The sequence below is a fragment of the Colobus angolensis genome, unplaced genomic scaffold, assembly GCF_000951035.1.
Source record: "Colobus angolensis palliatus isolate OR3802 unplaced genomic scaffold, Cang.pa_1.0 Scaffold68, whole genome shotgun sequence".
Lineage (NCBI taxonomy): Eukaryota > Metazoa > Chordata > Mammalia > Primates > Cercopithecidae > Colobus > Colobus angolensis.
Window position 1 is genome coordinate 3,592,529 of NW_012120487.1, and position 17,285 is coordinate 3,609,813.

The 17,285-nt window shown below is 41.3% G+C and overlaps 1 protein-coding gene and 1 pseudogene across 3 annotated transcripts in view; one reads left to right on the forward strand and one right to left on the reverse strand.

Moving 5' to 3' along the window:
- The window catches only part of FAF1 (Fas (TNFRSF6) associated factor 1), a 535,277-nt gene that overhangs the window by 228,936 nt on the left and 289,056 nt on the right, over window positions 1–17,285 (reverse strand). The window lies entirely within an intron of this gene.
- The window catches only part of LOC105500721, a 26,051-nt pseudogene continuing 24,681 nt past the window's right edge, over window positions 15,916–17,285 (forward strand). Inside the window, exon 1 of the transcript XR_001000070.1 lies at window positions 15,916–17,281. The product of XR_001000070.1 is annotated as a TATA-binding protein-associated factor 2N pseudogene (transcript). The remainder of the gene's footprint in view (window positions 17,282–17,285) is intronic.

The window sequence follows — 17,285 nt, forward strand, 5'->3', positions numbered from 1 at the left end:
GATTCTTCTGCCTCAGCCTCCCAAGTACCTGGGACTACAGGTGCATGCCACTACACCTGGCTAATTTTTGTATTTTTTTAGTAGAGACAGGGTTTCACCATATTGGCCAGGCTGGTCTCGAACTCCCGACCTTGTGATCCACCCACCCCGACCTCCCAAAGTGCTAGGATTACAGGCGTGAGCCACCGCGCCCGGCAAGAAGCACTGCTTCAGAATGTGCAAATAATATATAGGCTCTTCCAGATAGCCATGCCTCTCGAGTTTACTGATACTAAAATTCTTTGAACTCTGCCTAAGGTGGTCAGTCACTTTTGAGAATAAATATAATTAATAATGATTTGTTGCAGAAATTCTAAAAATGTTGCAATTTCATTTGGATGATGTGATTTCATTAGCCTAAGAAATTAATGAGAGAAGATACTACCTCTTTACTACAGACTTCATTGTATTCTTAGTTTAATCTAAATTTCTGTTAATTGAAAACCTGTTAATTATTTCTTTTTCCCCCTGTCACCAGGCTGGAGTGCAGTGGTGCAATCTCGGCTCACTGCAACCTCTGCCTCCGGAGTTCAAGCAATTCTCCTCCCTCAGCCTCCCAAGTAGCTGGGATTACAGGCATGTGCCACCACGCCCAGCTAATTTTTGTGTTTTTAGTAGAGACAGAGTTTCACCATGTTGGCCAGGATGGTCTCGATCTCTTGACCTTGTGATCCGCCCGCCTCGGCTTCCCAAAGTGGTGGGATTACAGGTGTGAGCCATTGCGCCGGGCCAATCTTTAGTTTTTCTGTCTCAAGCTTAAGTGTGACTGCTTCCTGGTCATAATACATTTTTGGAACTTGCAGTAAACCTGCAAACTCACAATGAATGACCTATTGGTCTCACTAAACAAACTTGGAAGATATCTATGTCGGATAAACTGAAGAAATGTCCCTAACCACCAGAAAACTATGTTTGAGCCATATAAAAAACTAAACAGAAGTCCGGGCGCGGTGGCTCATGCTTGTAATCCCAGCACCTTGGGAGGCCGAGACAGGCGGATCACCAGGTCAGGAAATCGAGACCATCCTGGCTAACAAGGTGAAACTCCGTCTCTATTAAAAATACAAAAACAAAATTAGCCGGGCGTGGTGCAGGGCGCCTGTCGTCCCAGCTACTCCGGAGGCTTAGGCGGGAGAATGGCGTGAACCCAGGAGGCGGAGCATGCAGTGAGCCGGGATCGTGCCACTGCACTCCAGACTGGGTGACAGAGTGAGACTCCGTCTCAATAAAAAAACAAACAAACAAACAAACAGGTTATGTTTTCCTTTCGTAGGATAGCTGAAACAAGGCCCAAAAGAAAAAGGTTAGTTTCCTAACAGTCAGACAAGACCTTGTCACAAAGGGCAGTATTTCCTCTGTACACTTTACCGAAACAGGGAACAAAACTTTTCCAGGTATTTAATGGCCTAGTAAATAATATGAAAAAAAACGTTTCTTACAGCCTGCAATAAATAAAATAACAATCACTCAATAAAGGCTCTTAAAATCTCATTTAAAAATCAAGTAAATTAATCAATTTATAATTCTTTCCAGGAAGGAAAACACCAATTAAGCCCAAAGACAATTTTAGAAATAACTGAAACAATTATAGGAACATTTTTAGGAATTGTACTTTAACCTAACACCATTTTGTGAAATTCAATTTTATATAATACTTTCAAGAAATACTGCAGACCAGAAATGTTTTGATTTCTAAATTTGAGTTTTAGTAGATAATCTGATACAATGTCAGCAGCAATGTACTAGTTAATCTTAAAGACATGATCATAACTGCAACCAAATATTTCACTACAAGGATATTCATTGCAGCCTTGTTTATCACCACACAAAATCATATCAAAACACAAAATTGGCATAATATAATATCCAATAATAGAATAAATAAAATACTGTGCAGTTATTAAAGTGATGAACCAACATCAGCAAAGCAGAGCCCAGAGGTCAAATCCAGTCTGCTGTCTGTTTCTGTCCATAAAGTTCCACTGGAACACAGCCACATCCATTTGTTTACATATTTTCTCTGGCTGTTTTTGCACTACTAAGTTAGCAGAGTTGAGTAGATGCAACAGAGACCGCATGGCCTAAAAAACTTAAAATAGGAATTATCTGTCTCTTTCCAGAAAAAAATTTGCTGACCCCTAATGTGGAAGAATATTTGGTAATATAAAAAGTTGTTACACGATCTTTTTAAAAACCAGGTTACAAAATAATATGCATCTCTGTTTAAGTTATGTGTGTATAAGTATAGGTACACATGTATGCATAACATATGTATGCTTAGAAAAAAGATCAGGCCAGGTGCAGAGGTTCATGCCCGTAATCCCAACATTTTGGGAGGCCAAGGTGGGCAGATCACTTGACATCAGGAGTTCGACACCAGTCTGGCCAACATGATGAAACCCTGTCTCTACTAAAAATACAAAAATTAGCTAGGCATGGTGGTGCATCCTGTAATCCCAGCTACTCAGGAGGCTGAGGCACAAGAATTGCTTGAACCTGGGAGGCAGAAGTTGCAGTGAGCCCAGATCGTACCACTGCATTCCAGCCTGGGTAACACAGTGAGACTCCATCTCAAAAAAAAAAAAAAAAGACCAGGTGATCTGCCTGCCTTGGCCTCCCAAACTGCTGGGATTACAGGCGTGAGCAACCGCGCCCAGCCGTCCACTGGACACTTTTTTGTGTTTTTTTGAGACAGTATCTTACTCTGTCACCCAGGCTGGAGTGAAGTGGGGCCATCACAGCTCACTGCAGCCTGGATCTCCTGGGCTGATGAGATCCTCCCAACTCAGCCTTCTGAGTGACTACAGTTGCATACCACCACACCTGGGTAAATTTTTAAACTTTTTGTAGAGAGGAGATATCATTATTTTGCCCAGGCTGGTCTCAAACCCCTGGACTCAAGCAATCCTCCCACCTCAACCCCCTCAAAGTGCTGGGATTACAGGTTGTAAGCCACTGTGCCTGGCTACCGGACACTTTTATAATTGTAATGTGTATGAATCTTCTATGAAACCATTTGCACTTAATTCTAAACAGTGGTCATTAAGTAGTAACAAGTGAGTGGGGCGCAGTAGCTCACGCCTGTAATCCCAACACTTTGGGAGGCTGAGGTGGGCAGATCACCTGAGGTCAGAAGTTCGAGACTAGCCTGGCCAACATGGTGAAACTCCATCTCTACCAAAAATACAAAAATTAGCCAGGCATGGTGGCACACATCTGTAATCCCAGCTACTCGGGAGGCTGAGACAGGAGAATTGCTTGAACCCAGAAGGCAGAGGTTGCAGTGAGCCAAGGCCACACCACTGCAACCAGTCTGAGCGACAGAGTGAGACTCCATCTCAAAAACAACAGCAGCAACAAGAACAACAAAAACTAGTAACAAGTGAGAGTGACCAACTATGGGCAAAGCCCCTGTTATAAGAGCAAATGAGTCTTTTCACAGCTGCTGCACTGCAATGGATAATGCAGTTATAGTCTGTCCACTTTGTACTTTTAAGTGCTGAAGAGGAAGAACAACTGCCAGTAACAATAACAACAGCAACTTGTTACTGTTTCAACAATTGAATGCTTCACAGAAAGGGAGCAGAGTTCTGGTATCACACACATCAGGGAAAGATAGCAAGATAAAAAATCTCCAAGGAAAATGAATCAAGGAAAAAGAAGAGCATATTAAAATAGTTAATTTTTTTTTTGACAGAGTCTCACTCTGTTGCCCAGGCTGGAGTGCAGTGGCGCGATCTCACTGCAAGCTCCGCCTCCCGGGTTCACGCCATTCTCCTGCCTCAGCCTCCCAAGTAGCTGGGACCACAGGCACCCACCACCACGCCCAGCTAATTTTTTCTATTTTTTAGTACAGACAGGGTTTCACCTTGTTAGCCAGGATGGTCTCGATCTTCTGATCTCATGATCTGCCCACCTTGGCCTCCCAAAGTGCTGGGATTACAGGCATGAGCCACTGCGCCCGGCCTAAAATACTTAAATTTTTTCATGAGGGTTACCAAGGCTCTTCCTCTTATACACTTTTGGCCAATGCCTTCTGAGTCTCCTTCACCCCTTACATTAGTAAGGATTTTGGCTGGAATAAAAGAATATGAAGATATTCACACTATGGGCCTGCTACTTCTACTGGGCTAATGGACAGTAAATCAATTATGCCCTATCCTGTTATTCTAGTTTTCCCTCTCTCAACAGTTGGGCACTCTTGCCAACTTCTCTTCTATGCTTTTGATCTGGACAAGTGAAACTCTTATCAGAAACAGTTAGCTATGTCTTATTTGTAACCTCTGTAAGTTCTAAACTAAAAAACTGCATCTACAAGGAAGACAATTTATTAGTGCCATTAATCTACTTTGCCCACTTGTTTTTTAAAGAATTGCACTTCCTTTTTAATTTTATTTCATGTGAGTTAAAAAACACAAGTGCACACATGCACAAACACAGACAAATTAAGCTACTTGCCTAAATGTCATTCACTTAGTTAATGTTCAGAACAATAATGCAGATTTTTAAAATTCTTAGTCCATTTTCCTTTTCTTCAAGAAAACATTTTTTTTTTCCTCAAAGAAAAGACCATTGCTTCTACAGCAAGTTTCAAACTTTAAAATGCTGACAATGTTAATGCTTTTGGCAAAGAACCATCTTTGTATTTTGATAATGACTATATCCTTTCCCACTCTGGTAGCACCACATTGATGCTCAGACATGATGTGGTGTTTATGTTTGCTTTGCTGTTTTCTGTTGCCCATCCAGGTCTTTGCCTTTCTCTGAGATGTGAAAAAAGTGGTGGGAACCATTAGCAACAGAACCTCAGTCTATAATCAGGTCTCTCATAATTTTATCTTTTCTAGTTAACAAAAAAATGCAAAAAACAAAGACAACAAAGGGACTTAGTGTTGGGGTCTGCCATGAATACTAAAGTGGCCTGGGGGTGTGGCTCATCAAGTGAAAATAAACCATTCAAGTCATCCACATCAAGAAGAAAGTTTGGGAACAACTAGGCTAGTGTTTGCATTTGGGGCCCTGGAGTCAGGAGAGTTACATTTCCCGTCTCTCTGCATAACTAATGCACCAAAGACAACCTACTTAACCTCTCCTTTAGGAAATATTAAGTAAGCTCCTCCAAAGAACTGCCCTGAGAGATACTTAAAAGTGTGTCTGGTCAGGTTATCTGATTCTAACTTGCTACTCTGCAAGATCAGCTTTCAGCATTACTCTCAGAGATTTGTAGGTGGGAGGGCAGAAAGCCTAACTTAAGAAAAGTGGCTGCCTTGCCCATGAGCAATGTTATAAGAGTAAAGTCACCAAAATTACACACCTAGTTAAGTTTAGGTGAATATAGTAGAGTCGGAAAATGGCTCCAAATGACAATTTAATTAACTCGTATCAAATGAATTGACACTATGAAACAAAGTCTAATACTGCACACCAAACCCTGAGGACTGATGCTGCCAATGCTCAAAAGCTCCATACGACTGGCCCTTAATTAAGAAAGTAAAACCCAACCCAAGGATTCACTGTTAGGGCTGGCTCTGAAATGTAGATATAGCTATTTTAGAAAGAAAATACCGGGAATACCTTAGCAATCCCACTTAATGTATTATTAAGATCAGGAAAAAAATTTAACCACATGATTCATTAAATAAGCAGGCATTCTGAATAAACTGCCTGAAGTCTCCTGTTAAAAAATTACTCCTATTTATTCATTAACAAAGCTATTCCTTAGCTCATCCCTGCCATAACCTACTCTATTCAAAACCATATGGGAAAGGACATTAAAAAACCGCCACAAACCATGGACTTCTGGTATTAGTGCTACACACAGTATACCCCTATTCATTATTCTACCTCCCTTGTTTAATCTATCATTAAGATTCAGTGACCCTACACTAAATTTAAAGCAGATCCTTCCTTCCTCCCATGCCTAAATTCACATACTTTTCTAGTTGGGGATGCCCTCAAGTATTAACAACTCTACGGGGTTTCTCTAATCTCAGCTCTGAACTATGTCATGCTATAGAACCAAGAAATTGCCGTTTTACATCTCTAACTATGGAGGCTTCCATAAAAAAAAAAAGACCATATAATTTACTTAATAAGATAAAGGGGGGAAAATCACCATTTAATAAGTAGTTTTTCACTGTACATGGTAAAAGAGGCGCATGGAGAGACACTGTCATAGATTGTGTTGTCTTAAAAATGAATAATACCTAAAGGCATTACTTCGACTGTATTCATCACAGAACTTAAAAGTTTTAAGGTAAAATTGTCAGATGTTGACTATCTTAATGGAACAACAAAGGGAAAAAAATGTTGATTTAAACACATAGTTTATTAAAAAAAAAAAACTGGGAGAAAATAAAATTTCAAGAAAGCAAAAGTATTTCTACTAGGACATATGAAACTGAATTATCAAATTACAAACAAAAACTCTAATGACAATGTAGTAAAATAAAGGATAAGTAATTGTGTATGTAATAATCTACAAGAGCAAACAGAATTTTCTATGAAGATAGAAATGTTCTTTGTGCTGTCCGATATAGTGGCCACTAACCACATATGGCTACTGAGCACTTGAAATGTAGCTAGTCTGACTGAGGGATAAAATTTTAAACTTTAGGCCGGGTGCAGTGGCTCATGCCTGTAATCCCAGCACTTTGGAAGGCTGAGGCGGGCGGATCACCTGAGGTTGGGAGTTTGAGACCAGCCCGACCAACATGGAGACACCTCGTCTCTACTAAAAACACAAAATAAGCCAGGCGTGGTGGCACATGCCTGTAATCCCAGCTACTTAGGAGGCTGAGGGAGGAGAATCGCTTGAACCTGGGAGGTAGAGGTTGTGGTGAGCCAAGACTGTGCCATTTTCACTCCAGCCTGGGCAACAAGAGCAAAACTCCATCTCAAAAACAAACAAACAAACAAAAAAATTAAACTTAAAAAAATGTTTTAAGGCCGGGCGCGGTGGCTCAAGCCTGTAATCTCAGCACTTTGGGAGGCCAAGATGGGCTGATCACGAGGTCAGCAGATCGAGACCATCCTGGCTAACACGGTGAAACCCCATCTCTACTAAAAAATACAAAAAACTAGCCGGGTGAGGTGGTGGGCGCCTGTAGTCCCAGCTTCTCTGGAGGCTGAGGCAGGAGAATGAGGTAAACCCGGGAGGCGGAGCTTGCAATGAGCTGAGATCCTGCCACTGCACTCCAGCCCAGGTGACAGAGCAAGAATCCGTCTCAAAAAAAAAAAAAAAAAGTTTTATTTATTTACATTTGGAGCAGCCAGAGGTGGGGCAGAGGAGGGACAGGGTATCACTCAGCTAATTTTTGTTGTTGTTGTTGTTGTTGTAGTGATGGGATTTTGCCATGTTGCCCAGGCTGGTCTCGAACTCCTGGATTCAAACAATCTGCCTACCTCGACCTCCCAAAGTGCTGGGATTACAGGCATGAGCCATGGCGCCTAGCCAGCAATTTAAGTTTAAATTGCCATTCACAGCTAGTAGTGGCCTTATTGGACAATATATTGATATTAAGAAAGTAGAAAATATAGAGCAACATAAAACCATACTACAGATAAACTAGATACTTACATGCTTCACTTCATTCTTATTTCATTATAGTCCTTGAACTATAAAGGTAGAAATATTGCAGTTAAATTAATTCTTCAAAATTATACTTTTACTGTTTTTAATAATGTTACTTTAAAGTAGTCTAAGGTGGGGCACAGTGGTTCATGCCTGTAATCTCAGCACTCTGGGGGCTGAGGTGGGTGGATCACTTGAGTTTAGCAGTTCCAGGCCAGCCTGGGCAACATGGCAAAACCCCATCTCTATAAAATACAAAGATTAGCCAGGTGTGGTGGTGCATGCCTGTAGTCCCAGCTACCTGGGAGGCTGAGGAGGGGAAATCACTTGAGCCCAGGAGGTGGAGGATGCAGTGAGCTGAGATCCCACTACTGCACTCCAGCCTGGGTGACAGAGTGAGACTCTGCCTCACATACATAAATAAATAATCCCAGCACTTTGGGAGGCCGAGGCAGGCAAATCACTGGAGGTCGGGAGTCCAAGACCAGCCTGGCCAACATGGTGAAACCCTGTCTCTACTAAAAATACAAAACTTAGCCAGGCGTGGTGGTACAAACCTATAATCCCAGTTACTTGGGAGTCTGACGCAGGAGAATCTCTTGAAACCAGGAGGTGGAGGCTGCAGTGAACCGAGATCATGCCACTGCTCTCCAGCCTGGGCAACACAGCGAGACTCCATCTCAAAAAAAAAAAAAAGGTAAGTTTGACTTCCATAGCTGCCACATGATGTAACCTAGGATCTAATTATTCATCAATCCATACATTCACAAAACGATTACTTGAGCATGATTACAGTGAATTAGATGTTATTGTAAGAGATAATGTTAACAATATACCTGGCAGTTTTTTATTTAAGAGGGTGAGGATTCAAACTTAATCCATTTTTTTGGGTCAAGATCCTTAATGTATTCACGTAGTAGGTTAGCAGCAGGTATAATGGATATTACAATCACTACCAGTCTCAGATTCAATACCTTCTTTATTCGTTAAGTACCTATTGAACATTTTAATTTTTTTTTTTTTTTTTTTGAGACGGAATCTTGCTCTGTTACCCAGGCTGCAGTGCAGTGGCGCCATGAACATATTAAATTTTATTATTTACTTTTAGAGACAGGATCTGGCTCTGTCACCCAGGCTGGAGTGCAGTGGCAAGATCAAGGTCACTGCAACCTTGAACTCTGGGATTCATCTGATCCTCCTGCCTCAGCCTCCTGAGTAGCTAGGACAGGTACATGCCATCTAATTTTTATATATATTTTTTGTAGAGAACCAGGGTGGTTTTTTTTTATTTTTTTATTTTTTGAGACAGAGTCTTACTCTGTCACCCAGGCTGAAGTACAGTGGTGCAATCTCGGCTCACTGCAACCTCTGCCTCCCTAGTTCAAGGAATTCTCTGCCTTAGCCTCCCAAGTAGCTGGGATTACAGGCACCTGCCACCACACCCAGCTAATTTTTAAATTTTTTTTTTGTATTTTTAGTAGAGATGGAGTTTCACCATGTTGGTCAGGTTGGTCTTGAACTCCTGACCTCCTGATCCGCCTGCCTTGGCCTCCCAAAGTGCTGGGATTACAGATGTGAGTCACTGTGCCCAGCCCCAAGGCAATTTTTTTTTTAATTGTACCATGACACGTCCCTAAAAACTAAAACTGGAAAACTTTGTTCTTTTTCTGTAAATCATCCACTCTTCCCTCACTTCTTGCCAAAGAAATTGTTACTCACACTATTCACTTACTTGGCTAACTCTTCCTTCACATATTTGGGAGATGCTTTAGTTCAACTAAATAATCATAAATCCCAAATTACTGTCAGGTACAAATTAATAAAGTTTGCTATAGTGATAGCTACCTCAAAGGGATATTTCAGAGATTCTGATCAAAGATACCTTGCCTTCAAACACAGGTGGGTGTTGTTTATGTTTCTGTGCAAGTGAATAGATATTGTCATGCATTCCAAAATAAATGGCAACTGCATTTGATCATATTCTATTTTTTGGCATGTTTTACTGCATTATGCCAGTAATAAGTAAATTTGAGGTGGTCTATCCTTGAAAATTGTCACAGCCTGGCAATCATGGCCAATGAAAGTCACTTATTTCAGAGCATCATTCTCTCAACTCCCCAACATTATCACTCATGCTTCATGTCCTACATTGAAAAAGAAAAGATGGGAATAGTTATTGCTAGAGCAATGCTAAACCCCTGTCACCTTGTACTATTTTATTTTATTTTAATTTATTTTATTTTATTTGAGACACAGTTTCACTCTTTGTTGCCCAGGCTGGAGTACAGTGGCGCGATGTCGGCTCACTGCAACCTCCGCCTCCCAGGTTCAACCAATTCTCCTGTCTCACCCTCCCAAGTAGCTGGGATTACAAGTGTCCACCACCATGCCTGGCTCATTTTTGTATTTTTAGTAGAGACAGGGTTTTGCCATGTTGACCAGGCTGGTCTCGAACTCCTGACCTCAGGTGATCTGCCTGCTCAGCCTCCCAAAGTGCTGGGATTACAGGTGTGAGCCACAGTGCCCAGCCAGACCTTGTACATTTTCAAGTAAATATGGTAATTTTCTCTATGTGTATATATTAATGGTTCTTCTTTCTTCCGTTCAACAAACATTTATTGAGTGCTTCCTTGAGTTCCAGACTCTCTGACAGTCACTAGAGCAGCAGTCAAAAATGCAAATTTCTAGAGCAGCCCAGTAAGTAATACAAAAGAATGAAATGTGATGGGCAAATGGCATTCAGCCTTTGTTTCAAGGATACAATATTGGAATGTTAGGGACGATGGCAAATTAGAGAGCGTGTCCTATCCAAAGAGGCAGATGCTGCTCCAGACTAGCTGATTGCTGTTATAGAAAATGTAGGGTTCAGCATCACCAGGATTTTCTGATTCTTTGCAAGAAGCCAGAAGTCACGAATCCTGTTTCATTTTATTTTAAATGTGAAACCTCCTAACTTTTAAATGTTGGCAACCAGTGCACATTTAAAACATGCTAGGACCCAAACTGGTTGCAAATAAAGTAATCTTGTGGTTGCCAGTTTGCAACCTCTGCAGGAGAAATACAAAGATAGATAAAGACACAATATTCTTCCTTAAAGGAACACACAGTCCTCTACAGGTCATATGAAGAAACAAATGTTTATGATACAATGTGATAGTTATAACGATAAAGATATCAATAAGGTGTAAGAAGCCATTATAGTAGCTGAAACTACCATTTATTGAGTACCAGAGCCACTGGTCCAGGTACTACGCATATTACTGTATTTCATGCTCACATCAATTCTATGAGTATAGAAATTGCTTTATTATGTGGTAGAGCCGAATGTGAATTTGAACCCCTATTCTTTGTGACTTCAAAAATCAGCGAGTTTTTTTCCTAACATATCACACTGCCAGCCATTCCTCCAACCAAGTCTTAGTGTTTGAAAATCAATCATATGAACATTTGAAAATGAAACTAGGGCCAGGCGCGGTGGCTCATGCCTGTAATCCCAGCACTTTGGGAGGCCGAGGCCAGCAGATCACCTCAGGTCGGGAGTTCAAGTCCAGCCTGGCCAACCTGGTGAAACCCCATCTCTGCCAAAGATACAAAAATAGCCAGGTATGGTGGCAGGTACCCGTAATCCTACCTACTCAGGAGGCTGAAGCAGAAGAATCACTTGAGCCCAGGAGGTGGAGGTTGCAGTGAGCCAAGATCACGCCATTGCACTCCAGCCTGGGCAACAAAAGTGAAACTCTGTCTAAAAAAAAAAAGAAAGAAAATGAAACTAATTTGTCACTTATTTCAGTAAAAAAAGAAAAATTTAGATATTATTTTCAATGTAACAATCACCCTGGGATATAATATAAAAATACATTCAAGGTTGGGCACAATGGCTCATGCCTGTAATCCCAGCACTTTGGGAGACCGAGGTCAGCAGATCACCTAAGGTCAGGAGTTCAAGACCAGCCTGGCCAATGTGGTGAAACCCTGTCTCTACTAAAAATAGGAAAATTAGCTGGGCATGGTGGCAGGTGCGTGTAATCCCAGCTACTCGGGAGGCTGAGACAGGAGAATTGCTTGAACCTGGGAGGTGGAGGTTGCAGTGGGCCAAGATCGCACCACTGCACTCTAGCCTGGGCAAAAGAGCAAGATTCCATCTAAAAATATACATATATATATATATATATATGTATTTTTTTTTTCAAGATACAAGACATTAACACTTGAGATATAGGAGTACATACTTTTAACCAATATGGTAGGCTGCCTCTCTCCATTCTATTCCAACTGTGATATACATGAAAAAGGGCAATAAAATACACATAGCAACAAATACTTAGTAGTAAAATTAACAATGTGAATTGGGTGCTTCAGTATTGTTATAAACAATTGCCATATGTACATTAGTCACTTTATAATTGAATAAATACTAAAGTAACCTGGTTCAGAAAGAATAATATTATTAAGATAAACCCATACACACAAAAAATGGGTAACTTCACTTAGTAATTAAGGAAATGCAAATTAAAACAAGGCATCATTCTCACCTTTCAGTTGGGCAAAAACTAAAACTACTGTCATATCTGTTGTTGGTAAGAATATACTTGTGTATATTCTAACATGCCTGCTTACATACTCTAGCTAGGTGAAGAAGTAGGTAAAGCTTTATTGAGGAGCAACTTGGCAATATCAAAATAAAATTAATGTACCCTTCAACCCTGCCATTTCATTTCTAAGAACTGATCCTGTAGAAATTCATGCAATTCATGAGCTCTTATGTTTTAGATTTCTGAATTCCTGAGTCATTAATAATAAAAATGACTCAAGTATTTCTTTAATAATTAAAAAAGTAAACACTGTGACGGAAAAATTGTTATACTTCTGAGTGTCAATCTGAATAAATGAGATAATTTCATTTTAGTTCTTATTACTAAGTTTTAAAAATACGAATTGGGGCTGGACATGGTGGCTGACGCCTGTAATCCCAACACTTTGGGAGGCCCAGGTGGGCGGGTCGCCTGAGGTCAGGAGTTCGAGACCAGCCTGACCAACATGGAGAAACCCTGTCTCTACTAAAAATACAAAATTAGCAAGGCATGGTGGCACATGCCTGTAATCCCAGGTACTCAGGAGGCTGAGGCAGGAGAATCACTTGAACCCGGGAAGCAGAGGTTGCAGTGAGCTGAGATTATGCCATTGCACTTCAGTCTGGGCAATAAGAACAAAACTCCGCCTCCAAAAAAAAAAAAAAAGCAACTAGTTTTTATCGAATTGTGCAGCTCTTGCCATCTTCCTTGTATTCCATTTATAAAAATCGTGAGTTTTGTGAGATATGTAGGCTAGAGGCAAAACAGATTCTCTACAGGACCCTAGTCAATGAACTTACCCTTCCATATATGCTTGACATTGACACTAATGAACTTGCCCCCTTGATATAAGCTTGACATTGCCTGACCCATGAGTTAATAAAACTGACATGTGGTTTCAATAGAGTACAGTTGCCTGGTTACCCAGTCCCTATACACTTGCCTATGAGGCTGATGCTGTTTGAACTTATGAAAGATTGGAGAAATTCCTATGCAGTTTTTAGATTTTATATTATGGGATAGTTCAAGGAGGGTGGGAGTAGTTAAAGCTGGGTGGAGCAGCCTAAAAACTAGTGTTAGTTTTGAATGAAAAGTGGTTGTATCAGACAGTCTTAAGTTATCTAAAACATATAAATTAGTACTTTCCCTTTGTAATTTACACATTTGGCCAGATTCTCTTCTCCAGATCTTTCTTCTTCGCCTGGCCACTAGTTGCTTTTAAAAAAATACATTTTTTCGGTCGGCCGTGGTGGCTCACACCTATAATCCCAGCACTTTGGGAGGCCAAGGTGGTGGATCACGAGGTCAGGAGATAGAGACCATCCTGGTCAATGTGGTGAAACTCCGTCTCTACTAAACATACAAAAATTAGCTGGGTGTGGCAGTGCACGCCTGTAATCCCAGCTACCTGGGAGGCTGAGGCAGGAGAATCGCTTGAATCCGGGAGGCGGAGGTTGCAGTGAGCCGAGACCGTGCCACTGCACTCCAGACTAGCAACAGAGACAGACTCTGCCTCAAAAAAAAAAAAAAAAAAGGCCGGGCACGGTGGCTCACGCCTGTAATCCCAGCACTTTTGGAGGCTGAGGCAGGCGGATCACGAGGTCAGGAGATTGAGACCATCCTGGCTAACACGGCGAAACCCCGTCTCTACTAGAGTAAAACACAAAAAATTAGCCAGGCATGGTGGTGGGCGCCTGTAGTCCCAGGTACTCAGGAGGCTGAGACAGGAGAATGGCGTGAACTCAGGAGGTGCAGGTTGCAGTGAGCCGAGATCGCGCCACTGCACTCCAGCCTCGGCGACAGAACAAGACCACATCTCAAAAAAAAAAATTTTTTTTTCTATGCCAGATCTTTTATCTACCAAATATGACAATTAACACACAGTACATTGTTTTGTAACTGCTACATGTGGCAACAAAATTACTGATGGAAAGCAAGCCAGTTCCAATTTTTTAAAGCTGTAGTTACAGGCTCTGAATATCAATTTCAGCTGCTCTGTCTATGGAGTAACCATTCTTTATTCCTTCACTTTCTTAAAAAAAAGAAAAAGTACAAAAAAAAAAAAAAAGAATAGCAATTTCATTCATTGAAGCATTACATGCCATGTGCTTTACACATTAACACACTCCTCAGTAACCCTATTAAATAGATGACATTATTTCCACTTCATAGATGAAAAAAAAAAGACGCCTAAGGATTTGCCCAACAGATGATCCTGCCTCTCTACTCAGACATTCAACAGACAATAAAAAGGTAATATTGCCGAAACTAAACTATCCTTCTACCTGGTCCTCTCCATACCAATAAATGGCACTACCATGAACTCAGTTACTCGAGTCAAATATTTAGAAATCATCTTTCATTCCCCTGAATCTCACCATCCACATTTTTACTGAAGAATAAAAGTATAACATTATATAGTTAAAATGTAAAGCACATAGTAGTAAACATAAAATGAAAATGTTGATAACTGCTATTTATTTCCACAGGTATTTGCATGTCACAGACATTCTAAATGCAAATACAAAACATAAATCACTTCTGTACATGCATTTACTTTACCTAGAGTCTGAACCACACTTCTCGGCAACTAAGACATATAATAACAATACTATGTAAATTCATAATATATTCATAAATTACTTAAACAGGAATAAGTTCTAGAGCCTGGTAATAGTTTGTCGTGAGTTAAAATCTAGCTAAAAGAAAAATCACTTTCACTGTGATAGATCTAGTAATACAGTAAATGCTTAAGAAATTACTTTTGTTTCATGTTGAATTAATTATAATTCAGAATTAGGGAATGTTACAATATTAAAATGATGTTTTCCAAGTTGAAGAAATATTAATCTCTGATAGTGTATAACAGATTGATAATAGAAATACTGAATTAATGTTTTGTGAAACTAGGGTTTGAGTGTTATTGACAATTAGTTTTATCACTAAATATTACAACTTGTTTTTCGGTTTGTTCCCTGCTATACTTTATTTAAATAAGGTACATTTTATAGAAAGAATGCCTTCAAACAGAAGTTACAATATTCTCTCATATTGCTAAGAAAACACTTAGAAATACAATATTCTCCCATATTATTAAGAAAACACTTAGAAAACCCATCACAGGGCCAGTGGTTCGCACCTGTAATCCCAGCACTTTGGGAGGCTGAGGCAGGTAGATCACCTGAGGTCAGGAGTTTGAGACCAGCCTGGCCAAACTTGGGAAACCTCATCTCTACTAAAAATACAAAAATTAGGCGGGTGTGGTGGTGGGTGCCTGTAATCCCAGCTACTCAGGAGGCTGAGGCAGGAGAATCTCTTGAACCCAGGAGGCGGAGGGTGCAGTGAGCTGAGATTGCGCCACTGCACTCCAGCTTGGGAGACGAGTGAAAACTGTCTCAAAAAAAAGAAAGAAAATCCATCACAGATTCTAAGAACTTCTGAGCCGAAAGTGACCTAAGGGATCATCTAGTCAAAACATTCAATGTGGTAGCCCCCATAATATAACCTTCTGACAAATGGTCAGAATTTTGAGTTTTCATCTGTTTCCATAATGCTCAGATCAACTTGAACACCTCTGATTTTCTTGTTTGTGGAGTTAGAAAACTGAAGCATAGAATTTAAGCAAACCAATTAAAAGTAGAGTCACAGTACAGCTCCGGCCGCCGTGCCGCCTGGCTTTCGTATTCCTTGTTCTCGGCGGGCTGTGGGGCCTCCGCGCCGCGGCCATTAGTCATGTCGGATTCTGGAAGTTACGGTCAGTCTGGGGATGAGCAGCAAAGTTATTCTTCCTATGGAAATCAAGGCAACCAAGGCTATGGACAAGCATCACAAAGCTGTTCTGGCTATGGACAAACGACTGATTCCCCTTATGGACAGAACTACAGCGGTTACTCCAATTATGGACAAAGTCAGTCAGGTTATTCGTAGTCCTATGGTGGTTATGAGAATCAAAAGCAGAGCTCATATGGCCAGCAACCATATAATAACCAGGGACAGCAGCAAAACGTGGAATCATCAGGAAGCCAAGGTGGAAGAGCACCTTCCTATGATCAGCCAGACTATGGTCAACAAGATTCCTATGACCAGCAGTCAGGCTATGATCAACATCAAGGCTCATATGATAAGCAGTCAAATTATGATCAGCAGCATAATTCCTATAATCAAAACCAGCAGTCCTATCATTCACAAAGGGAAAATTACAGCCACCACACACAAGATGACTGTCGTGATGTGGGTAGGTATAGAGAAGATAATAGAGGATATGGCAGGTCACAGGGAGGAGGTAGAGGGCGTGGGGGATATGACAAGGATGGAAGAGGTCCTATGACAGGATCAAGTGGTGGTGACCGCGGTGGCTTCAAAAATTTTGGTGGTCACAGGGATTATGGACCCAGACCAGATGCTGATTCAGAATCTGATAATTCAGATAACACCACAATCTTTGTGCAGGGACTTGGGGAGGGTGTGTCTACAGATCAAGTTGGGGAGTTCTTTAAACAAATAGGAATTATCAAGACAAATAAGAAGACTGGAAAACCAATGATAAATCTTTATACAGACAAGGACACAGGAAAGCCAAAGGGGGAGGCAACAGTGTCATTTGATGACCCTCCTTCAGCTAAGGCAGCCACTGACTGGTTTGATGGAAAAGAATTCCATGGCAACATCATTAAAGTGTCCTTTGCCACTAGAATACCTGAATTCATGAGAGGAGGTGGAAGTGGAGGTGGGCGGCGAGGCCGTGGAGGATATAGAGGTCGTGGAAGCTTTCAAGGGAGAGGTGGAGACCCCAAAAGTGGGGATTGGGTTTGCCCTAATCCGTCATGCGGAAATATGAACTTCGCTCGAAGGAATTCCTGCAATCAGTGCAATGAGCCTAGACCAGAGGACTCTCGTCCCTCAGGACGAGATTTCCGGGGGAGAGGCTACGGTGGAGAGAGGGGCTACAGAGGTCGTGAGGGCAGAGGTGGAGACCGAGGCGGCTATGGTGGAGACAGAAGTGGGGGTGGCTATGGTGGAGACAGAAGTGGGGGTGGCTATGGTGGAGACAGAAGCAGCGGTGGTGGCTACAGCGGAGATAGAAGTGGGGGCGGCTATGGTGG